Source organism: Molossus molossus, unplaced genomic scaffold (assembly GCF_014108415.1).
Source record: "Molossus molossus isolate mMolMol1 unplaced genomic scaffold, mMolMol1.p scaffold_m16_p_14, whole genome shotgun sequence".
NCBI lineage: Eukaryota > Metazoa > Chordata > Mammalia > Chiroptera > Molossidae > Molossus > Molossus molossus.
This window is the reverse complement of record NW_023425349.1, coordinates 70,994,577-71,021,067: the sequence shown is the minus strand read 5'-3', so window position 1 is coordinate 71,021,067 and position 26,491 is coordinate 70,994,577.

The following is a 26,491-nucleotide window of genomic DNA, read 5'->3' as shown; positions in this document are numbered from 1 at the left end:
GTTAGGGGTGCAAGCCTGAACCAGGAGGACCTTGGTGTAAAGGACACTGAGAAATTCACTTGGTAACAGATGCCCATTCTGCCACTGTCCTCTAGAGTAGGGATGACAAACTCAAGTCAAGAGTGGCTCTTGCCTTCTAGAACCTTGGTACCTCTCCAAGCTTCGAATTGAAGATATGTAATGGGGGCAAGGTGTTGACTATGTTAATGACAGAGTGTGTTTCAAAAGGCCCCACAGGGTGGTAACTCTGTAGATTCAGAACTAATTTTATGAGCATGTTGGGGGATTCAGGTCTTAGGGGTGGATTTACACAAACCCAAACACAGACCAGCAGAGAGCTTAGTACCTACATTTCTCCCATACTCAACTTTCTCTCAGTTTAGACCTTTGGAGAAATAATATTTTATTTTGAATATTCCTTAGCAGGCATAGAATATAAATAAGTTATAGAAATTATATACCATTAAATTTACTTGGATATCACCTAAAATTAAAATGATCACCTAAGAGAGCTGGAGGCAAGCCTCCCCTCAAAAAGACAACTTGTCGATCAAACCAGATACCTGATGTCTGGGTCCCAGACTTCCCTTTCTCTCATCAGCATTTGGATGGGTCCTCCCAGTTTGTCTTCCAGACTCGCTGTACTTCTGTTGTGAATGATTCCTTCTCCCCTCAACCTCAAATTCTTTCTTTAGACAAATTAACAATTAAAGGCAAGTTTCAGTTATTAGCATTTTATTTCTAGGAATTGATCTTTCACAAATAATAGTAACATAAATTTGTAAAAATATACATACAAAGATGTTAATTGCAGCCTTGTTTGTAATACAAAAAAAAAAAATGGGAATGAGCTACATGTTTATCAGTTGTGGGATTGGTTAAATAAAAGATGCTATTTATAGACATGCTATGCAACTATTATAAAGAATGCAATAGTATAATATGTACTGACTTGACAAGATATAATAAACTGCTATTATAAAAACAAATTGTATATCAATAGGTATAGCAGGATTTCATATGCGCGTGCACACACACACATATGCATACATGCATGCAGACACACAAATACAGTGGGGTCATGGATACAATTTACTTTGTCTTTTTCTTCTTTCTTAAGGACCTCTTTTCTCCTAAAACCTTACAATCTTACAGAAATCACCCTGTTCTAGGATAAATTACTATTCACTGTAGAAACTGATAAATACTGATTAAAAAATACTGATAAATACTGATAAAAAATACTGAAAAAAAATACTGATTTAAAAAAAAGTATAAATTGATATGGGCTCCTAGGTAACTAAGTGATTGCTTCCAGTTGCATGAGGGTGAAAGTCTAAAGACAGTGAAGAGAGAAAAATTTTATTTCTCTTCTAACTACAGAGACTATAAGCCTTGCTTTTGCAAGTAAGTAGCCCACCTTTAAATTGTCTTTAACGTTGTTCTTCTTAAGTTATCAGAATTCTTGTAAGTTCCAGTATTTGGGGCATACACACTCTATCTGCCTGGCAGCCCCTTGAGTTGGAACCTGTCACAGTTCTTTCACATGATACTGAATTCCAATTTTTGGTTCACAAAATATGTTCACTTTACTTATAAATCCAGGCACAGCACTTTGCATGTAACAGTGACATGATAAATGCTGCTTCATGGATTATCAGTCCCATTGAAGAAAAATAACACTACCTGATGATGCTCTTTAAATTCACATCTTTCCTCTTTGGAAGGGCAAATAATTGCTTGCAGCCTCCTCAAGAACAGGAAACTACCAGATGAAATGAACTGCCACTGAAGACTTCATTTCTTACCAAGATTACCAAACAGCATTTACAGAGAATTTCAAGAATGAATGCAAAATACAACACTGAATAAGGCAAAATCTTTCCTATGAGGACACTCAGATAATTAAACCCAAGCATGCAGGATTGAATAAGCCCAGTTGGCAACACTTGAATGATATTACAAACAAATGGGACTAGGAATGTCGTCCTCTCACACTTGCTGGGAGACGGCTGCACCCACAACCTCCCACCATCCATCTCCTCCTTCCCTGATTTGTATGTGTTTTTGTTAAACAGTGAATCTTGCTATGCTTTTCAGAAAGCTGACACGAAGCAAGCTGAAAATTAAAAATGGGTGCCGAGAGGCTTTACGGGAGTCTAAATAAACAGCCCGACAGGAAAGACGTGTGGCAGGCTTAGGTTTCAGGCTAGTGGTCAGAGAGAGTTAACAGACATCCATATAACAGAAGGCTGTGTTTGTTTTCCCTGTCTCTCCTCTAGCAAATTTATTGGGTTATCTGTCTTATTTTGACACTCGGGTGTTTAAGGTTTCTGTTCTAGGTGTCTAAAGACATAAAAAAATTATTGTACAGTTTACATTCCTGGCAGAGGCTTTGACATGTGCTAGCTGAAAATCTACCTGCCAGCAATTTTGCAGAAAAAACCTTGCAGAATTGGGTTTTCATAGGGGGTCCAAGCATCCTCTGCGAAAAGCACCAAGAACAAAGGGTTTCTTATTTTATTTCTGACCATATCATCCAATAGTCTAGTGAAGTGCTGCCACAAAACCGCTTTCTTCTCATTGTACTGTTTTTCTTTACTGTGTAACATGTAAGGGACATTATCACTCTTGTAGAGGGAGAGGTTATTTCCATCAGTGGCGCTTGTACTCAACATAGATCAACAAGATACAGTTTGATTTGCTTTTGAGGTCAGGAATGCACAGTAGTGGTGAATGAATACTAGGTGTTAAAATAATGCACCATCAAAATATTATAGTTATATGTGTGGAAATATGACATTTGATGACTGATGTACTAAGCCACCCACAAGCAATGTTGACATATTTCTTACTTTCTGGATACAAATTCTGAAATAATTTTACTCATAAATACCTTGTTTCTTACAGTTATCGAAGCTGCAGTAACTAGATGTAGGGTGGTAGGGAACTGAAAGTTCTCTGATTTAAACCTCTTTTCATTCATTTACTTGTTCATTCATTCTTTCAACTGGCATTCAGTGAATTCTCATGTATTTAATTGTTAGGAAGTGGGAAGCACACATGGTGGAAACTATAAAACAGTGTGTGCTGAAAGCTTATAGTTCCTTCTCTCATCATCTTCTGCAGTAGACAACCAGCCTGGCACAGTCTCATTAATTTTTCTTAATACCAAGTAATCAGCACTAAGTCAAGGCAACAAAAACAGTTACCTTTTTTTTTCCCTCTAAGGCAAATAACTTTGCAGACGCTCAAGCAATCTGAACACATTATTGTTTCTTTCTCTGGTCAGTCTTCCCTCTTTTTGGTTCTCTATGGCTTAGGACTAGGACTTGGCAGCAGGTGGCCATAGTCCCAGCTCCTCAGAATACTTTTAGTAAATACTTTATTTCCCTAGCTGGGTGGCTCAGTTGGGTGGAGTGTCGTCCTGTGCAGCAAAAGTTTGTGGGTTTGATTCCTGATGAGGGCACATACCTAGGTTGTGGGTTCCATCCCTCGTCAGGGCACATATGGGAGGCAACCAACCCTGTTTCTCACATGGATGTATGTTTCTCTCTCTTCTTTCCTTTCCAACTATCAATAGAAACATGTCCTCAGGTGAGGATTAAAAAAAAAAAGGACGTTATCACCCAGGACACATTGTTCTCTTTTCTGGGTTGCCTCGTTTTCCTCATCTGCATTTGTGTGTCATTTCTACACATCTCACTATTTGTAAAGGCTTCAGTTGTGTGCCAAGAACAAAGGTTTTTCGAACCAACACACCTGAATTTGAATACAGACAATGCCACATAATTAATGGGTGACTCTGAGCCTCTTGTCTGTTTACAGGGTTGTCAAGTTTGCATGTGACCGAGTACTTGAAGGAACCTAGCTCCTGGCTCTAGTAGGTGGAAAAAGCCTGCTCACCCTTTGTCAGAGACCTGGGGTTTCGAGGGGAGTTTCGGTGGTGAGATACCTACAGTAAAGAAAGCACTCAGAACCGACATCAGGAGGGGTCAAGAAACACCAGCAGCTTTATTCAATACAGCTAGCAGCTTTTGTAGACTCGTGTATGAGATACTTGCCCAGGGCAGTGCACAAGACAGTGCTGGCACATGCGTCCTAAGCTTTGTCTGTGTCATGCTTATATAATAGTAACATGGTCTGCGCCTGCGCAGCCAGTTCCAGGGTCATGTCCTGAACCACAGCCTCTGTCAACAACAGGCCAGGTTCCCAGGCCCTAACACCCTTCCTTCTTCAAGGTGCATAGGTAAGAAGAGGTTAGGCATTGAGAGTAAAAAAGCAAACAAAAATCAAACAAACAAAAAAAAACTGTGTCCTACAGACTCTATATTTTACTGTTTTCATCTCATTTCAGATAAATGTGGCATAAATTAATTTTTTAAGCAAGAAAAATATATGCTTTTATACTGGTGATGGAAAGCAACCTGGTAGTTCAGGTTATATTGGGCCTATACGATGTCCAAGTCCTAGAACAGGTTCTTGGAGGTATACCAATCTATAGCTAAAACCTATAGTACCTTAAAAACAACTTGAGATGAGATTTGTATAGTGAAAGTCAAATAGTAATAAAAATAAGTATTTCATGGCTATGACTAAGGAATAGGCAAATGTTTATTGGGTATGTTTTCTTTCCTGCAGTACTCCTTGTAGAGACTTTAATATCACAATATACAGTAAGAATTTTTAAGAAGGAAATAGTAGGCAAAGTTTTCTACACTTATTTGATCATGGAATTATTTGTCTTTATGACAATATTCAGTGTGGAAAAATAAATTGGGGTCATGGAAAGTGAATGCTAACGTGGAGAATCAGACCTTTGCCCTAAAGGCACTGACGTTTCTAGAAAGGGAAGTGTCATGATTCAAGTAGTTAAGTTTTGTTTTAGGAAGGGTGGGTCACTAATAATATAGCAGGTCGTTGGTGAGACTCTAGAGAAAGGGCTTTTTCAAGTAGAATGTCAGGATATAAACTAGATTACAGTTAATTAAGGAGATTGGAGGCTGTGACAATAGACTCTTAATAATCAATTTGGAAGTGAAAACAGGAGACCTAGCCAAGATAATTATAGCTCTTTAGAGGATTTTATTCAAGACAGGGAAGATAGCGCATGTTAGATGATCAAGGGGAAACCACAACGAGAAGACCATGGGAGGACCTGGAGGGAGAGAGGAGAGTTGTGGATCAAGTCCTTGGAAAGGGTAGGGGAATGAAATAGACAGCATAGCTGGGGAAGCAACGAAGACATGCAGGAGACAGAGGAGAGAAAGCAATGCACGCCTGATTTTATAATGCAGTCTACTGCCTGTACCAAGCTAGGCCCATCACGTGCTGTGTTCATTCTCAGTAATAACAATACAGTTGATCCCCTGTGTGTGTGTGTGTGTGTGTGGGGGGGTATGTTCCAAGACCCCCAGTGAATGCCTGAAACCATGGATAGTACCAAACCTTATTTATATTATGTCTTTTCCATACAAACATACCTATGATAAAGTTGAGTTTATATATTAGGCACAGTAAGAAATTAACAACAATAACTAGTAATAAAATAGTTTCTCTTTGGCATGTTGAAATTGCCAGCATCCCTGCTCTTGTGCACTGGGGCCAGTATTAATTAAAATACGGATTATTTGAACACAAACACTGAGATACCACGCCAGTCCATCTGACCACTTTGACAGCTACCAAGTGACTAAACAGGCAAGGAGCATGCACAGTGTGGATACGCAGGACACAGGGATGATTTCAATCCCCGCTGAGATGCAGGGCAAAGAGGGACACGAGATTTCCTCGTGCTACTCAGAATGGCACACAATTGAAAACTTATGAATTACCTATTTCTGGAATTTCTCATTTAACTTTTTCAGATGATGGTTGACCACAGGTAACTGAAGTCTTAGAAAGCAAAACTGCCAAAAAGGAGTGTGCTATCGTGTGTCATAGAAATGATGACCTGCAGTTTGCAGACATGGAAACTTGTTCACGGTCACATAGCTACTTAGTGGCAGACCAGGTTTTTGACAAAGCTTTAAATCACTAATAATAATCTTGTGCAGATACTGACTTTCTGAACATGGGCAATCCAGTAGGTAAAGAAATGTTTTGACAGCAGCCAGAGAGGGAGCAGAGGGCAGCTACCAGCTGTCCCTGGGGATAAGAAAATTAGGTCTAAGCATCATCCCCAACCCACCACAAGGGCCAGGATAATGATCCTTCAGACCAAGGTTTTATATTGTCATGCTTGAGTTTTGCTGTGTTCCCTGAGTAGAATTGGAGGAATCTGATCTGTCGTTTCCACAACTGTATATATTTATATGTGTGTGTGTATGCATATGTGTTTGTGTACTTATGTACATATAAACATGTGTAAATATGGGTATGTGTGTGTGTATTTGTACAGTGTAATCCAGGTGTGCAAAAGAAAATTTCTTTAAAAAACTTTTTAAATTGATTTTTAGAGAAAGAAGAAGGGAGAGGGAGAGAGAAAGAGAAACATCAGGGACAGAGAACATCGACTGGCTGCCTCCTGCATGCCCCCCACTGAGAATCGGGCCTACAACCTGGGCGTGTGCCCCAACCAGGAATCACACTGGCAACCTCTTGGTGCATGGGTCGATGCTCAACCACTGAGCCACGCCGGCTGGGCAAAAATTTATTGTCTATAGCTAATTTAAACCTTTTTATGAGCTGTCTGCCCTCTGTGGGGCAAGGCACACTTAAGCTTTCCGATTAATGACACCCTACTTTCTTTCAGAGAAGTAGATGACCATTTGGTGAGTAGGAAGAGTACCCTTAGGAGAAGAGTAGGTTTGTGGGGATGTCTCTTGTGTATCTGGACACTGGGTCTTCGGCTAGTGTCTGAAGTCGATAGATTCCTGGCTATTCTCTTAACTTGGTCAGGGCCCAGGGACCTCTTGTCATTGACTTTTCTTCACTCCTCTATATTCTTTTCACATCTTCCATTTCACCCAGAAGACCCTGCTTTAGTTCTCTTCAGGCTTTGCCTTGGAGACTTCCAGGTTGTGTCCCTAGCTCCCTACTTGGCTACTTTCAGAGGCATGAAGGTATAGGTGATCCCTTCTATGCTTATGGAACAAAGGGAGGCTAGCATACTCATTTGGGCTCTCTCTCTCCCCAGTTCTGTGAGGCCACCACCTCTATACCACTACTAGGTGACCCTATGATGGATTCATTTCTTCATGAAAATTGTAGTATCTGGCATGACCCTAGTAAGTTAAGATTTCTTCTTCTCTACCTTCCTCCCTCTCCTTCCTTTCATTCTCTTTGAATTACCCTTCCCTCCCTGAAAGACTGCTATTCCTCTTTGTTGTTGGCTGGGTTTTCCTTGGTTTTAGCTCTCTCACTCAGTTAAGCTTCCTGACTAAGCCATAATGGCAGAGAGATGTTTGGAAATACTTGTCGCAAATAAAATACATAAAATCACTTGTGTATGAATGTCAAATATGTAAAGGTTAAAAATGACCAATATTGCCAAGTGACAACTTGATTACTCATTCCAAATTAATTCAACGAAACACACATACTATGGGGAAAAGGCAAAGAAATAGGCTTGCAATGAATAAAACTTTAATTCTTGCATCTAGAGAATAATAATCTTGCAAGGAAGATAAGATTATTTAGACAATGGAAACACTAAAAGGTATAAGGTGGTAACAGGCTCATGAGAAAAGAACTGTGGGACTCAGAGACAGAAGAAGTCATGTCTGCTTGAGACCATCAAGGACACCTAGAAGGAGATGGCCTCGGAGGGGGTCCTGGAAGGATGGCATATATGGGCACACTGTAATTGGCAATAGCTATTTCAAGACCCCTCCAAGTTCTGCGGAACAGGCTCAGAACTGGAACACAATCTACAGATGGCTAGAATGGTAAGGTGTATGGACGCATTTTAAAGGGATGAATGAATAAGGGTTGCTTTACGTAGCTGACCTCAGAGCCCAAGCTAAGCCAGGAGGGCAAATGCACCCAGAAGTATGCCAGTGCTCTGCTGAGGCAGGGAGCGAGTGAAGGAGCAGAAAGGAATGGTCTTATAATGAAGAAATGAGCAGAGGAGAAGGTTGTGGATGGAGAAGACTAGCATGCCCTTGGAGATGGCTCAGGCTAAGCTTGGTACAATGGGAAGCTAATATGGAAGGACATGCAAGGAAGTATGTAGAGCAAAAGGTGAAAAATTCTGAGGTCAGGGTTTAAAAGGCTAGTTAACTGAGAGCTGGATATAGGGGCTCATATTTTTCTCTTTTGGCTGCTCATTGGTACCCAATAGCTATAAATACACTAGTCTGTATTTTCCACTGTGCCTTGGTCTTCATAAGGGAATGAAAAGGTCACCATTGGAAGATACCAAACCTGACCCACATCCAGCTGTATGCAGCTGTGCCCAGCTGTGCATTCACAATTGCAGCAGGCATCACAGTCTACCATGTCACTTGATCAGCGTGTTTTACCCTTGACTTGAGTACTTTTCAACATGGGCAGAGGCAGGATTTGAAAGGAATGTAGGTCACTCTCTTTGCCTATAAATCTGGGGCTGGGGGAAACAAAAAGTCAGGAACACCTGAGTCAGCCTCAGCAGCTGAAAATGTAACAGTTTAAATGCCAAACAAAGGCCTGTCCAATGACTGGTGAGTCAAATTAAATTCTGAACAAACAACGCTCCAGTCACATCTCAGTCAGTTTTAGAATCAATGCACGTGATTTATGGTTCCTTAGGGTTGTATTCTCTTTTCAATGTGCTGGGATTTACACATGTCGCTACCATTTACCACTAATGAGCAGCACGCATCAGTCCCTGGGCACCTGGATGGGAACATATCACTTTGTCTCCTTCGGCGGCATGAGCTGTTTCCACACAAAGGGGCTCCTTTGCTGGGTCAGGAGCCCTGGTCAGCTGGGTGGGCGCTGTTAACACAAAGTCCTGATAGTTTCCAGCCTTTTTTCTCCCAGGAGCATTAGTGCTTTGAAATTTCATGGTTCTCTGGTGTGAGAGAGCCCTTTGGGACAAATTTGGTTCTGCAGCCTCAGCAGGCTGATTCAGACAGGAGCTGGACGGAGGGACAGGAGAGCATTTGGTTTTCTTTGTCACCATTCGAGGAAAGAGAGTCTTGAGTCTGTGTTTTTATGGGGACAAAATAATATCCCAGTGCTTACCACAGAGCCTGTCATCTCGCAAGAGCTCCAGAGATATTTGTGGAATAAATGGCAGGCAGAAGCACACAAAGAGTTTACGTCTCTTGAAACAAATGTGTGGGGATTCTCTGAAGAGTGTCTTCCAGCTGAGGGGGGAGCCATTTGGAGGGGAGAGATCCTGGTAAAGCTACTGCTTTACTGAATGTTTGGCAGTATGCCAGGCAGGCTCTGACTCCTTAATTCTAAACATTGCTTACAATAATCTTTTTAGGTAAATATCATTGCCATTCTCATTTTATAGATGAGGAAACTGAGGCACAGAGGGATTATTGTGACTTGCCCAAGGTCACACAGCGAGTAAGTGGTGGTGCTGGGAATCTAACGCAAGCAGTCTCCCTCCAAGGTCCTGCTTTGAATCAGGAAGGAATAGGGAATTCTCTCGGGCCTCTTCCATTTGGGTAGCGGTTTTTATCCCCCCGGCAGTTAAAAGACTAGCTGTACTTTAAAATGACAAGAAAAACAAAGACATATTTGCAGCCTCTGAGTCCTCAGCTTTCATAGCAATTAGCAATATAGAAGCGAATTCATTTACATAGTTGGTTTTAGACCAACAAACGTGGAGAGTGACCAGGAGGCAGGGAGACGTGGAGGTGAGAACAGATTTCTTTGCTGTTTTTGAGGCAGATTTTATTTTTTTGAAGATAAAAGTTGAAAAACAAGGAGGGAAAAAATAAAAGGCAGAGTCTCTGAGTTAGCATCCTTGGTGAGCCTCGGCCTGGGAGCTAAGAGAGTTCTCTGAGGCTAGAACTTGAGCTACATCCGCTGGGGAGATTTCTTCCTCCGGAGACAGGCGGTGCCACTTCATGTCTGCTTGGGGCGAGTTACCCTTCCAGGGCAGTCGAGTACTGAGAAAACTGAAAAAGTAATTTCTAAGGAAACTTTATTTCCCTGGGAAATTATAGCCCCTCTACCAGGAAGGAGATTTAGGATCTTTCCATTAAAGCCTAGGATGGAGAGTTTTGCTTGCTCCTAAAAATGTTGTACAATGGGATCCAGTTAATATTGTTCACAGTCTTTAGTTGCCCTTATTCCCCTGAAAGAGTCTGTAAGGCCCACACAAAGCTGCCCTGGAGTAGCCCTTGAAACTGATCTCAGAACAAGTAGTCTACAGACAACATACTAGGCAAAACGTTTGGAATCTGTTTTCCAAACCAACCTAGAAGTTCAGAATCCAGATTCCTTAAGGAAAAGAGAGCTGCCTGTTTTGAAATTTGATTTTAAAATAGTTTCTAAAAAAGTATTAGGTAAGTCCCAGTACCTCCTGGGAAAACAAGTGGCTCTTAAAAATCTTGAACTTCATTGTATAGATTTTTATGAATGAGCAACATATGGATTAAATTACCCGTATTTGAAAAAAAAAAAAAATCAAAAGACAAAGCACACTCGGTAGTTTTATTGAGCCTGAATTATTTGGAAAACAGTCCCATGATACTTTAGAAATCCCAAATGGAGTTTAGTTTACCAACCATCTTTGAGAAATAAAATTTAATCATTCATATTAAAAGGGCTATCTCTATTAGAGTATATAAAGGTTAAGATAAAAAAAAATGGTTTGTGCCCTGGCCGGTTTGGCTCAGCGGTTAGAGCGTTGGCCTGCGGTCCGGAGAGCCCGGGTTCGGTTCCTGCTAAGGGCACGTACCTCGGTTGCAGTTTGTCCCCGGCCCTGGTTGGTCGTGCGGGTGGCAGCCACTCGATGTGTCTCTTCACGTCGATGTTTCTCTCTCTCTCTCTCCCTTCCTCTCTCTCTCTCCCATTCTAACTGTACAAAAAATGGAAAAATATCCTCGGGTGAGGATAAAAAAAAAAAAAAATGGTTTATTGCTTTTCCTAAGTTTCGAGGGATTCCACAGATGAGTGGGCCTGAGACAGTCATGATCATATGTACAACTTCCCAGAACTCTCGGGCTGGAGCCTGTGGGGCAATTTGGATTCTCAGTTCCTCTGTCTGTTTCCCTCTCTCCCCCTTCCTCTTAGTACTCGTTTTGACAGGCTCACAACTGGGCTGTTCACTCTGTTCACTAATTTTGAAACTCAATCATTGTCAATGCTAAATGAGACAATTTTTCTGGAAAAAAAAAATCTGTGGTCAATGTATTGTATATATTATGATTCCTGTGGCTATCTTTCTTTCCATATATGAAGCTATGGAGAAACGTATTTAACTCTGTTTTAAAATCTTGTTGCAATTTGAAAATAGTCAGCTCTAAAAATAGTCCCAGCATTTATTGAGCAGTGAATACGACAGTGAGTGAAGGTACCCAAGGGAAATAAAAAGATCCCTGATTGATTTTCATTCGGTGTAGAAACAGATGGAAGCGGTGGGTTCCTGGCTGGGTGGCCCGGGGCTTTTTACCCCATATTGAGTACGTGGTACTTACCACCAAATGACAAATATAGACATGAATATTTCCCAAGACGATCCTGGTATTTTGGACAAATATTATAAAGGCTTGGACACCAAAAGTGTCACCTGAAATTTATAAATCATTAGGCCCTCTTTTTCAGTAAGTGACAGAAGTAGGGCTTGACCCAGGTCTTCTGATTCCAAGTCCAGTGCTCTCTGTGCTGGAATAAGTTCCTTAGGCCTATAAAAGCTCTAGGCTTCTAGACTGGCATCAGATACTGAATAGGCATCTACAAAGTGGAGACCATCGCATGTTTAAGTTTTTTGCAACTATACAAGTGCTCTTTTAAATAATTAACTTAAATGTAAATTTTCTTACATTTTATTTTGTACGTGTGCCATTTATTATAGACTTTAATTACTGTGTGCATTGCACGTTTATACACATACAATACCAACAGAGTTGTCAACACAGAACATTCATGTTATTCTTTGTGGACGGCCTATGGGATGGTCCAGAGAACTTTGAATCACACTCATTATGTGCCTTATATCTAAGTAAGCCTCAGAAATGGATCGGATTCCATTTACTATGACACCTATGGATCAGAGAGCATTATTTATTTCAGTTATCACAAAACACACCCAATTCGCCAGTCATACTTAACTTGCCCATCCCCACTTCCTGCCTTTAATGCAACTGGAAAGACCCAGAGAGGAGGGGAAAAGGCTCTAAGGCAGCGGTTCTCAACCTGTGGGTCGCGACCCCTTTGGGGGTCGAACGACCCTTTCACAGGGGCTGCCTAAGACATAACAGTAGCAAAATTACAGTTATGAAGTAACAATGAAAATAATTTTATGGTTGAGGGTCACCACAACATGAGGAACTGTATTGAAGGGTCACGGCATTAGGAAGGTTGAGAACCACGGCTAAGGGAAATAGGTGTGTAGCCACATTTTGGGTAAAGGTTCAGTATTGTTGGTTCCTCCGGTGAAGTTCACTTTTCGCCAGACTAACATGGCCAAGACAATGAATGTCCCGAGTGATGCTGTCTCCCTGCTCTTCCGAATCATTGCTGCTGTTCTGGAGAGAGAGGCCAAATCAAAGATCAGAGCGGTGAATATATTGGGGTACTTTCGAGTTATGGCCTCCTTTCTTCTCTTGTGAGAAAATCAGTTTAAATTTGTCTAAAGGACAATTCCAGAGAACATAATGTAAATGTTAAGTGCAGAATGATTGGTTTTGGCTATTCATAAACAACTCCTGCTGTTCCTTTGCCTTTGCATATACTTTTCTTGCTTCTTGGCACGACTCCTCTGCTTCCTTTATCCAGCTCCTCTCATCATCCTTCAAAACTAAGTTTGGGCAAATTTTTTCTCAGGAAGCCTTCTCTACTGACCAGTTCTGGTTTAGAAGCCTCCCCTCCAGGCCCCCACAGTAACACTGGGCATAACTCCATGGTAGGATTTACGTGTTCTGTAATAATAGATTTATATGTCAGCAGATATCAGAAATAGACCCCTTGGGGGCAAAAATCTCATCATTTCATTCTGAATGCCCAGTCCCCAGCCCAGTGTCTGGCCTTTAGTAGATCTTCAATAAATATTTATTGAGCTGCTAATAAATGAGTGACTAATGAAGTGGTGCTAAATACCCAATCCCAATTATGCATGGAAACCAAGAAAAAGTGTTGTTCTTTCCTTATTATATTTCAAAATGGACCTTACCTTTGAAAAAAGAGAAACAATTGCATTTCCTAACATAATGAACTATATGAATATAATTCAGATTCAGAATATGGAGCTCAGAGTTTTATCCACAGAAAAACATTCTAGGAATCAAAATTTTAAAAATATAAAACAATCCAATAATCATAGCACCTTAGCAAAATTGTTTAATTTGAGCACGTATTTTTATAGACTTCTATATAGTTGTAACCCATCTATAGTTATCACTTAAAAGGACACATTATCATTTATTAAGCATCTTCCACATCCCAGGTATAGCAATAAACTCTACTGATGTTATCTCAGTCAATACTTATAACAACCCCTGGGCTAGAATTGTTATCTTCACATTATTGTGGGGGAAGCTGAGTAACAGTTTAATAAGTGGCAGAAATAGGATTTGAACAGACATCAGGCTGACAAAAGCTATTAGAATTTAAAATTTTAAATTCAATAGAAATTAACTAAAAATGAAATAAAAAATAAAAATTATTTTATTTGGTCAGATTTCTGGGGATGGATTCATTGGACTGAATGAAATTTTATGCTTTTTAATAGTTGTTGCTAAATTAATTTGGAACCATTTCACAGTCTGGCCCACCAGGCTGCAAACTTCTCAAAGAAAGAGCTCGTGTCTGATCTCCCTAATCTCAAAATCTAGCACAGTGACAGAGTACATGGTAGCTGCTTCACAGATATCTGCCAAATGAATTGTTGAATAGTGGATACTTCCTCCAGAATTATAAATTTTCTTTGAAACCCACAGAATGTGGTGCCTGAGAAGTATATAAACCTACAAAAGGCAGGTAGGTTTCTTGTCCTTAATAAAAGGAAAGAGATGATGACCCCCTGTAAAGCAGATTGGCTCAGTTGGAAAATTAGTGGCTATCTACTCTTGCAAGCAACTAAAACGTATTCTTCTCCATTTCTGCATCTAAGAATTCAGTGAATCACTTTCCAAAATATGTCATTTGAATAAATCCCAGGCTGCCCAGTGGCCCAGACTCAGCGTGCTGGTGCAGTTAGACACACAGTCCAGCAAGCACAAGTCATTAAGATGTAGTTCGGGGCTTTATTTAAAATGTTAGGAGGAAATTAAAGAGAATCTAATAACACTTAAAAATTGTCCTTCTTCTCTGATTTTCTCACATCTCAGCTGCGCTCATCTCTACCAATCTCTAAATGCCCATTTTCAAAATACATGCAAAAATTTACTGGAATCTTTAACTTGAGGCTTCCATTTGGTTTCTTCCTTGGAGTTCCAGTGGCTTCACCTCTCCAGGAGGGAGCTGTGGGCCTTCCGTCTGTGGCTCCCCTGGCCTCTGTGACCCCAGACCTCTTTTCCTATCCTGCTTACCCTTTGAAGTATATTTCTTTTTCTGCTTGTTTTTCATTTCTTCTTGTTCTCCTCCTTCTTCCTCGTCCTCTTCCTCCTCCTCCTCCTTCTTTAAGGGAAATTCTCCTACAGAAGTTTTGCTTTTAAAAATTCTCTATATGCTTTTTGAAAGTTAAGTTATAGGTAGTATGAATCAATTTCTTGACCTGAAGCATTGCTCTTCAAATCATACTAAAATTTTTCTGTCTCCTCACCAAGCTTTGCCAATCTTTCTACAGGAAACTTTCTGAAATATCCTTCTTGCTCTTCTTTCTCACAACTTCAACTCCATATCATAGTTTTCTTGAAATCTATGACAAATATCTATTCATTCTTGGATCAGGTTTTTAAGGTCTGCTCCTGGTTTTTTTTTTTTTTCTTCATTGATACCCCTTCTCTTCACTTCAGACACCTCCAACTTATTGGCAGTTTCCCGTCTGTCAACACAGGGAAGCTTCAAATAGAATTTACCTTATTAGGTTAAACTAAAATTCACATTCAGATACTTATGTATTTCAGGCTGGCTGAATTACTGCTCAATTGTCTGTACCATTGACCTAAGGTATGAAGTTACCCTGATTCAAATGCAGTTTGACTTGTATGACCTTTAATGAGTTGGACAGTGATGTTATAAATTCAGTAATATATAGATATAAATATAGGTATAATGAAGCAAATTAAACCTCTAATTATATTGTGTGGTTTTTGGGGGAAATTAAAATAATCATCATAATATATTGAGTTTTTATTTTAGGCATTTGAAATATGAAGAAAATTTGACAGCTTAGAGAAACTGGCATATTTGCTTTGTGGTTTTAATTATTGTTAGATTTTTAGTTTTTTAACTTGAAAAGCAATATGATTAATTTTCTAAACAGAGTGGCATATTTAAGAAAACTGATTTATTAACATTTAAAATTTCTTTTAGAAGACTTACAGAAGTTTATCTTATAGGGTTTGGAAGTCTGCCCTGTCAGTATTTGAGTTTGTGAGAGAATCATCTGTACCAAACTTGGAATGTACATCAGTCAGAGTTGTATCTGAGCAGCAGACACAGTAGACATGTTTGTGTATTTGTGTGTGTGTGTGTGTGTGTGTGTGTGTGTGTGTATACATGCTTTATGATTTATCACATGGAAATTGGCTTATGATATTGTGGGGTTAGCTAAGCAACTGTGGAGTCTGTAAGGCAGGTTATTGGAGGGAAGATTACAAGAGGCTGGAACTCCATAAATATGGGCCAAATCTTTGTCCACAGGAAAAATTTCACTTTTCTTTTCTAAAAGCATCAGCCCTGCTTTTAAGAACTTCCAACTGATTAAGTCAAGCTCACCCAGAATAATCTCCTCTAAAGTTAACTGTATAAAGGCACAAAATTATACCTGCAAAATCCCTTCACAGCAGCACCTAGATTAATGTTTGGTTAATTAAATGGAGGACTGTAGTTGAGCCAAACTGACACATCAAAAACCATCATAAAATGTATAAGATATTTTAATTAATTTGTAAATTGTTTGTATACTTTAGTGGGATTTAATCTGTTAAATTTATAATTATACATAATACAAAGTAAACGTACAAGTTACACTTTTTCTTTTGAGATAGAATCGCTCGTTTTATAAATAGAATGATGCAGTTTATAAATTGAGTGTAAAGATGTGAGAAAACCTAGGGTTTAGTATTTATGGTTTCAGCAGCTGTAATGAACTGCATAGCTGCAGATAGTCTTTTCTGTGCACAAATCTTTCCACATATGTGAAAAGAAAACCCTCAGTTGATGGAGGCTGGCAGAGTAGAATTGGGTAGTTCACAAGGGTCCTCGGGCCCGGTACATAGAATGGGAATTAAAGAAAATGGAATTCAAACAATTATGGAGTGAGATTTGAGACCTTAAAAAGATATTCGTATCAGTGTTTGGTAATGATAGTGATTAAAATACTTATAATCTCATGATCCATGTGGTCCAGTTTCAGAACTACATCATGGTAAAAATTTTCTAATAATAACCAGCAATAAAAGGAAATTTCAAAATAACTTGAGGGTTTTACTTGCATTTTCCAGTACAATAGATCACAGTAGCATTTCTAAAAGAATCCCTCTTTGTCAACCATCTAACTGCCTCACACTGCATGTGTGCAATTCCCTCTGCACACCTTTCTCTAATTCTCAGCCTTAGCCTGTGCATCAGTTTTTCTTTTCTCTTTTCTTCTTCTGCATGATAAAACCTCAAATAACTGTTCTAACCAAGGAGGACCCTCCTCAGAGGACGAGGGAGATCTAATGACTAAGGTGTCAGCTTAAGGGAGAGGCTCTGAACATTCATACACTAATTGGTTTGTCTCTTCCTTAGGATGGTGATAATTCAGTGTTAGTACCAGGGAAATTCAGCCAGACTAATGGCAGTATGGATACTGGAAAACTTAAAGTGAGAAAAAGAAAAGCTAAAATGTGTTCAGTTATATAAAAGTAACACTAATTACACTTAATTATATAAACTGTTTACCATTTGTGCCTAATTACCCCAAAGCACAGTCATAATTATGCACTCTATTAGCGATATATGGCAGATTAACCTGGCAGTGAATTCTATTACTACACTAAACCTGTATGTTCAGTCCACTTCAATTCCTGCTTCTTTTTTCCAGTAGCTCACATACATGCTGTCTGGAGACCTACATATAAATTTAAAGAATTTAGAGAGAGCTTGTTGAGGCCCTAACTGCCATATGTCTGAACTTCTGCCTCCCCCCCTTGCCATGTGCTACGCCCATTGTAATAGGAATAATCAAAAGCTTCCAGTAGCTCCCAGCTTTCTCTCATCACATGAAAACTCCTGAGTCTTGCTTTTTAGGCCTTTGGCTTCTTGTTAACCAAACTACATTTTTCTTTAAACACAGAATCAGTGTGAGGCATTTTCCGGTAGGACCTCAGGCATTTCCTAAGGAAGTTGAGGCGTGAAGGAGTTTTATTTTCCAAGGCGGATCTTGACACCTGTCATCTTCCCTGCATTCAAATTCTTTGTCTCTTTTGGATTCCTTGTCCACTTCTCTGCCTCTGGTTCAGGTCCCAAGCTAGTCCTCCAGGATGAGCAGAGGGGAACATAGAGGTGACCCAGAAGCTGGGCATCCAGTCTGAGGTTGACCACGGATAATGGGATAAATAAATTGCTCTGAAAGGTAGGTTGTGGCCTTTGGGGACCTTGCAGGGAATAATGACAGAGCCGAGAAAGAGCCTTTGCTCACATTGTGTGTGCAGGGTCACGTATTGCCTCCTTTTAAAGGGAGCCCTGCTTTGAACCGCAGGATCTCCCTTCATAAACAGGAAGTGTCTGGACCAGGGCACTTGTAACAGAGCCCATATTCTGGAAAATAGAAGAAATCTCAGGCTATTGTTCTTTTTATTTTTTTGGTATGAGCCCCTAGTGGGAACCGAACCTGGGACTCTCTGGTCTGCAGGCCAGTGCTCCAACCGCTGAGCCAAACCGGCCAGGGTTCAGGCTATTGTTCTTTATTGCACTTTCTGTTGTTGTTCATGGCTGCTTTCAGACCTCTGCCCCTCTGTCCCTGCAAGGACCTCAGGACTGGACCGGTCATGACAAGGACCTGGCAGGAAAGTCATGCTGGAGCAGAGTACTGGGACTGGGTTTAGGGTAGAGTATATGATGTCCAAAAGGCAAGAATGTCCAAAAATGGTACTCAGGGGACAGGGCAGAGAGCTGTGGGTGGTTTTCCACCTCTGCTGTTCCCATGCAGCTTCGGGCCACCACTGTCTGTCCTGTGGAATCCAACGCAACTCTTTCCTTACCGATCTCCCTGCTTCCGCTCTGTGTCCCACAAAGCATGCTGCACACAGCAGTAGCCTGGTGGTCTTTGTAAAGCACCAGTCAGATTATGGTTTCCTTTGCCTAAAATCCTCTGATGGCCTCCCGGTAAACCTGCAGACCTTGCAGGATTGATTTATGCCTACATTCCCACTACCTGTGCTGCAGCTGCTTGGGCCTTCTCTGAACAAGCCAAAGCCTCTCCTGTCTTAGACTGTTGCACATGCTGTTCCATCTCCCTGGAAGACTCTTCCAGACAGCTCCTTCCTGATTCAGAATCTCAGCTCAACTAGAGTCCCCTTTCTTCCTATCATTCTCCAATGTATCACTCTGTTTTATGTTCCTCATAATATTGGGTACTTGTGAAATTATCTGTTTCATTTATTTATTTATTGTCTGTCTCTTTTCTGTGATTTAAGTTCTTTGAGAGTAGATTTTCCATTTTTCATGTTCATCATGGTATCTCCAGTATCTAATATAGAGGTTGCCACATAGCAGGAGTTTAGTAAGTATTTAAGAAATCAGTAAAGTATTCCTGGCACACAATTATAAACAATTACAATCTTAGAGTTATACACAGGAGAATTTGGTTGCCATAAAGATGACAAAGGTGTGTGGCTGAGGACTAAGTTTTAGAATCAAAGGTAATATTTTCTCAGCAGCTTCAGGTTAAAGACACTGGGAATTGGAGGACCCCGAACAGTGCTAGAAAATCTTAACATTTTTTAATGTGCTAAAATATACATAACATAACATTTTTCAACCCATGAAGCAGTCACACTAGTCCCCTGTCCGCAGCCAACGCACAGTGATCGCTAATCCACTTTCTGTCTCTGGGTTTTCCTAGCTGGATATTTCATATAAATAGAATCATTTAACCTTTAGTGACTGGCTTCTTTCATTTAGCATAATGTGTTCAAGGTTCATTCATGTTGTAGTATATGTTGATATTCCATTCCTTTTTATGACTACATAACACTCAATTGTGTGGATATACCACATTTTGATTATCCACTCATTAGCTGGTGGATATTCAGGTTGTTTCACCTTTTGGCTATTGTGAATAGTGCTGTATTAATATTCTTGTACAAATTTTTAATTCTTTTGGTTAAATATCCGGAGTGGAATTGCTCGGTCATATGGTAATTCTGTTTAACTTATTGCTTTGTTTAATTTTATTTGCCAAGTTGGTCAAATCTTGGCGTGCTCAGACATTTGCCTAAATATCATTTTTGAGTGTGTCTGTGAGGTGTTTCTATGTGAAATTAGCACTTGAATTGGTGGACTCAGTAAAGTGATCACCTGCCTCAATGTGCGTGGCATCATCCAAACTGTCGAGGGCCTGCACAGAACACAAAGGCGGAGAAAGGAAGAACTGGGCTCTTCTGCCTGACTGCAGATCTTCTCTTGCTCTCTGTGTTCCTGTTCCTCAGGCCTTCCCACTTGGACTGGATTACACCACAAGCTTTCCTGGGTCTCCGGCTTGCAGAGAGCAGCAGCTTATGTGACTTCTCAGACTCCATAATTGTGCGAGCCAATTCCTTATAATAAATTTATTTACATATATATTCTATTGGTTCTGTGTCTCTGCAGAGTCCTAATACACTATTTGGGAACCACCAAATGTTTTTCTCAGCAGCTGCACCATTTTATATTTCCACCAGCAGTGTATGGGGATTCCAGCATCTCATTATTTTACCAACTCTTTTTTTTTTTTTTTTGAGTTCTTACAAAAATTATAGCCATCCTTGTGGTTGTGAAGTGGTATCACATTGTAGTTTTGACTTGCATTTCCCTAATGACCAATGGTGTCAAGTATCTTTCACATGCTTTTTAGCCATTTGTATATCCATTTCTCTTAGAAGAAATGTCTACTCAAGTCATTTGCATGCCCCCTTTCTTTAATTTTTAGTGAGAGAGGAACGGAGAGGGAGAGAAATATCAAAACATTGATTGGCTGCCTCCTGCACACCCCCTACCAGGCATTGAGCCAAAACCCAGGCATGAACCCTGACAAGGAACTGAACTGGCGACCTTTCAGTGAGTAAGATGATTCCCAATTGACTGAGCCACATTGTCCAGGGCTCATTTGCCCATTTTTAAAAATGGTTGCTTGCCTTTTTGTTGTTAAATTATAAAAATTGTTTATATTTTAGATACTAGATCCCTATCAGATAAATGATTCACAAATAAGTTCTTCCTTCTGCAAATTGTCTTCACTTCCTTGATAGTGTCCTTTGATGCACAAAAGTTTTTAATTTTGATGAAATTTATTTTACCTATTTTTAATGATGTTGCTCATGCACTGGGTGTTATAACTGAGAATCTTTTGCCAGGTCTTAGGTCATGAAGATTTATCCCTGTTTTCTTCCAAAGAATTTGGTTGATTTATGTCTTTAGTCCATTTTGAGGTAATTTTTGTATGTGGTGTGAGGTAAGGATTAAGTGTCTTTCTTTTGCATGTGGATGCCCAATTGTTTCAGTATTATTTGTTGAGGGAATATTCTTTTCCCATTGAGTAGTCTTAACTCCTTGGTTGAGAATTGGTTGGCTATAGATGTATAGATTTATTTCTGAACTCTCAATTCTATAGAAAATCTAACCTTTTTTTTTTTTTTTAATCCTCACCCGAGGACATTTTCCCATTTTTTTGTTCAGGTAGAGTGGGAGGGAGAGAGAGGAACAAAGAGAGAGAGAGAAACATCGATGTGAAAGGGACACATCGAGTGGCTGCCACCCGCACGACCGACCAGGGCTGGGGACAAACTGCAACTGAGGCACGCGCCCTTAGCGGGAACCGAACCCGGGTCTCTCAGGACCGCAGGTCGACGCTCTAACCGCTGAGCCAAACCGGCCAGGGTGAAAATCTAACCTTTTTATAAAGAGATACCACTAATACATTTTAAGACCCTGGGGAAAGAGGCCTTTGAAAATTTAGGCTATTGTTTGAATGTCATTCTGATTAGTCTGGTTTTAATACATTAGAGGAATTTAACTCAATAAACAAATTAATTGTACTTACTGTAGTTTAAGATCAAAATCTCCTGCTGAGCTCGGGCTGGGTAGCTCAGTTTGTTAGAGCATTGTCTCCATGAACCAGGTTGCAGGTTTAATCTCTGGTCGGGCACATATAAGAAGCAACCAATGAACCAATGAATGCATAAATAAGTGGAACAAATCTCTCTCTCTCTCTCTCTCTCTTTCTCTACCTTTTTCTCTCTCTAAAATAAAAACAAACCTCCTGCTGAGATATTAACATTATTATTAGTGATAGAGTAATGGTAATTCTAGATAGCTCCTATTTACATGAATCTTAGCAGTTTTTTAAGACATACTATTCAATAATAAATATGAGGTTAATGTTTCTCTCAAGGCTCAAGTCTCTTGTCTGGCCACATCTGAAGATGCCATCTCCTCCAATTAGTCCCTTTGCAATCCTAAGAACTGAATAATAGACAGAGGAGAGACAAAATATGTGGGGTGTAATATGTAACCATTTCTAAAACACATGAATCACCTACCTTTCCTACCCTTTCTTTCATCATGAAGACTCAGATTGTTCACATGGGCCTGGTAATATGGTTTCTGCTGAAATCAATCAGAGATCATACTATTCCACTTTACATAGTTTATACCTTTATTTTATAATAGACGTTATTTATGAAGTTTCGGGTCCTGAGGTGGATTCTGGAATTGCATGAATCTAAGAGATATTTTTTATGTTTGAGGCATTTATTATCTGAGGAGGACATAGGTACATAGGCAAAGAACTATGCTATAATGTGATAAAGGCCTCACTAAATGTTATGTACAAAATATTTAGATAGAATGGGGAGGAGAGTGATTGGTCCTGCCCGGGCTTCACAGTTCCTCCATTAGACAGAGCTCTTGAGAGTGAGAACTCTCTCTCTCTCTTTATCTTTGCACCCTCATTGCTAAGAAGAATTTTTGTGCATTATGTGCTCTATAAATGTTTGCTGAGTAAATAGACCTTCAAAGACTTGAATGATGAATAGGAGTGTTACATATAGCAAAGGAGAATAGAGAATTCTAGGCTGAGGGAACAGCTTTTACAGGCATGGAAGCTTAAGAGTGTGATTTATCCATTGAATGACAAGTGGTGGCAAGAGTCTGAGTCTGCATGGATACCAGGAGGTGCGGGGGGGAAGCAGCCAAGGGTTACTTTGTAGGGAGCATCAAATGACATTAAGAAATTTGGAAGTGATCCTGTAAGCTATAGGGATAATTTATAAATCCGGATTGGTGGCAGAAGTGGGGGACACAAACAGTTACATGAACATTTATTTGTGTTTTAGAAAGAATATTCAGGAAGCACAGTATAAAGTGCACTGGGGTTGGGAAGGGAGGCAGGGCGACCATTTAGGAGACTATTATAGTCCAAAGGAAAGTTGAGGAAAACCTGCACCATGGCAATGTCACTGTGAATACAGAGAAAATGATGGGTCCCAAGGCTATTTTGAAGGTAAAATTGGCAGGATCGTTGATGGGGTAGAGGTTGGGTTTCTGAGGAGTGAGGCCAAGTGTCTAGTTTGAGGAACTGTGTGGATTATGATATGAACAGTGGAAATGAAGAATAAGAGAAACCAGGACTGAGCCATATGGATGGGGAGAATGGTAAGGATGATGATGGATCAGTGAAGGGACTTATAACCTGACTGAAAAATCTAAACCCCAGGTTACTTTATGTCCTTATTAATGGCAGGTCTAAGAAAGAACTATTCAGATAATCTGGCAAAAAGAAGACTTTATATAATTTATGGATTTGAGTTTCCTGTCCTGGGGTTTTCCAATAGTAATAACAGTCACCAGAGTCTTGTAAAAAGATCATGTTCATTTGAAGAATGATGTTAAATTGCCATATCTGGGAGTATTTTTCTTTTTTTTCTTTCTATTTCACACTCAGTCTTTATTCTTTCATTTTAATTTTATTTATCATTCAACTAGTTATTAAATATTTAATATTAAAAACCACTAGCATTACTATGTTCCTGGCGCTATGTTATATACCTTTTATATATCATTTGCAGTCATTTTAGGTAGAGAAAATGGTTTGCTATGATTCCTATTTCACGGAATCTGAGTCTCAGAGGTAACATGACGTTTATAAGCCCACACATCTGAATGACAGAGTCAAGTCTTCTATCTGATTCCCGCAAGTGTATAGTCCACATTCAGCTACTAGGCAACGTTTTAAAACTGTTTGTCACAACTTATCAGTGATTTGTGAAACAAGTTTAGTATCAATAAGCATTAAAAAAATAAAACATTATAAAAATTTAAAATATCAACATGCATCACATATTAAGGCTAAGAATTGTGTAAGACTTCTCTATCACACACACACATGCATGGGCGCGTGCGCACACACACAAATAGCTGGAATCGCAACACGCATGTGCCCAACAATGGAGTGAGTATGAGCTGTTTTGCAAGAGAAAGCCCTTCAGTTTGGGACGGTAGAAAAACGTTTCATGGAGGAGGTGATGTTTTTATTGAACTTAGAGGATGGTAAGATTTAGGCAGACAGGGAAGAACCCGGTGATCTCAGGTGAGTGGCTGTTATATTTCACACAAACTAGGTGTGTCTTTTGAATCTAATCCTAGGAATTATAAATTGGGGACTTTAAACAAAATCAAAAGATTCAAGGACTGCCGTTGGCACTAAGAACCTCTGTAGTAGGCATTGGTTAATTTTGGCCGCCTAGCATCCTCTTCCTCTTCCTCTTCCTAAATGAATTCCCATTTTCTTTGAGCAATTGGCTATCTGATTGGGGGGAAGATTTGGGTGTCAATAGGGTGACCATTTCTCTTTTGGTTAAGCAAATGCCACAAGATTAAGAATGGTTCCGGAGTACTCATTCCCATGCCTGCTGCCTGGTGTTACCGTAGTTGCTGCTGCTTTGTCCTTCGGACGCCCACGGTCAGTACCCCTGGTGATGATGGCAATTTCCTAACTTCTGTCCATCTCTTAGCTCCCATCACCCTCCTAATAAATGCCCTTCATCTTAAGTTAGAACTCTAACTGGAACAACAAGCAAAGTCTTTTTTTTTTTTCATTATTTTATTGAAAATCTCTATAACATACCTGCACATTAAACATTTTATAGAGAAGTAGACTGAGGTTCAGAAGGAAGCCCTGCCCCCGGGAAGAGATAGAACTGGGGTTTGAACTCCTGTCATGTTAAGGAATGTTCCTTATTTATGTATTTATTTATTATTATTATTATTATTATTATTATTATTTTATCATTGCAGGCTGCCTCTCCAGAGCTGGACAAGCTTTTAGGCTTAAAAGTCTTTATGATTTTATGGAGTCCTCAGTTGTCGTTTAAATGACCAAAAAATGTAAATACTTGCCTTTATATAAAAAGGATGTTTCCTTAAAAAAGTTAGACTTAAACTGAAGTTTCCTGGTTTCAAAAAAAAAAAAAAAAAAAAAAATCAAAACCACTCAACGAGACTGAACCCTTTCTCTCTTTCTAAATATTTATTAGGGATTCTAGGCAGGGGCCTAGATAATTGAGAAGATTAAAGGGAAGGAATAAAGAAGAAAATGTTCCCTCAGGCAGAATGAGAACTGGAGCAATGGGAAAATGTTTCCTGGGAAAGCAGAAAACGTGTGCAAAGCAAAATTAATTTGAAAGACATTAAGAAGAAAGGGGTTGGGTAGAGAGAATGGGAAGAAGGCAAGAAAAATCTACAGAAAAAAAAAGAGAGAGAGAATGAAATTTGGTCTGGTTTTAATTTATGTCAATTGGCAAATAAATCCTTGAAAGCTGTTCCCAGCATGGATAGTCCCTCGGTAATGTACGTAACTGAAACCACTTCAGAATGCAGTTTTCCTCCTAAAATATGATACACCCTATAGACAGAGGCAACATCAATAAAGTTTCCCGCCTCTGGCTCCACATTCTCCCTGCCCTCCCCCAAAACCTTATGATTCTGCCTACAATTCAGAGCTGGTATAATTAGGGGAATTAAAGATATTTATGGACATAAAATACATATGCGTTTAATTATGCTGCCAAACCAAACAGATCAAGATGAGCAGTGAATGAGCAAAATTCCTCTTCTAAGATATTGTTGAAAACTTTGATCCTTAAAGATTCACCCATTTCCGACACTTTCCCTAATGTTGGGGTGAGGATGAAAGAAAAAGTATGTTTAACTGTATCAGTTGTGTTTAACGTATTTTAAATTTTTTGTTTGCTGAATTCTCAAAATAACTTTGAGACAGTTAGATAGGCATGTATGGTAAAAGTTCCTACAGAACGTTAACCTTATTGATTGACTGCCATGGATAAATAATTCAGTGGAAATGGGAAGATTAAGGGCAATTAACTGAGAAAAATTTAACATCTAGAACAGCGGTTCTCAACCTGTGGGTCACAACCCCTTTGGGGGTCGAATGACCCTTTCACAGGGGTCGCCTAAGATATAACAGTAGCAAAATCACAGTTATGAAGTAGCAACGAAAATAATTTTATGGTGGGGGGTCACCACAACATGAGGGACTGTATTAAAGAGTCGCGGCATTAGGAATGTTGAGAACCACTGATCTAGAAGATAATTTCTATAAGTCAATAAGAAGATAAACAATCTAGTAGAGACAAGGGTAAAAAATATGACCTGGCTTTCATAGAAGAAGAAATGCAGCTGTTTTTATAAACATCTAAAGAGATGCTGAACCTAATCAACATATTGCAATTTGAAACCATATAAAGATATGTTTCATACCCGTTAGCTTGTCAATAATAAAAAATTCAGGCAATAGCAAGAATTGGTAAAAATTTAGAACAATAGGATTCTTATACAATGTTTGTAGGAGTATAAAGGGGTTGAATTACTTTAAGAAGGAATTTGGTATTGCCTAGTAAGTAGTGCTATCTACTTTATTCATTAAGCCCTTAGCATATTAATTATAGTCATTTTAATTTCCCAGTCTAATAATTCTAATATTCCTGCTATATCTGAATCTGGTTCTGATGTTTGCTCT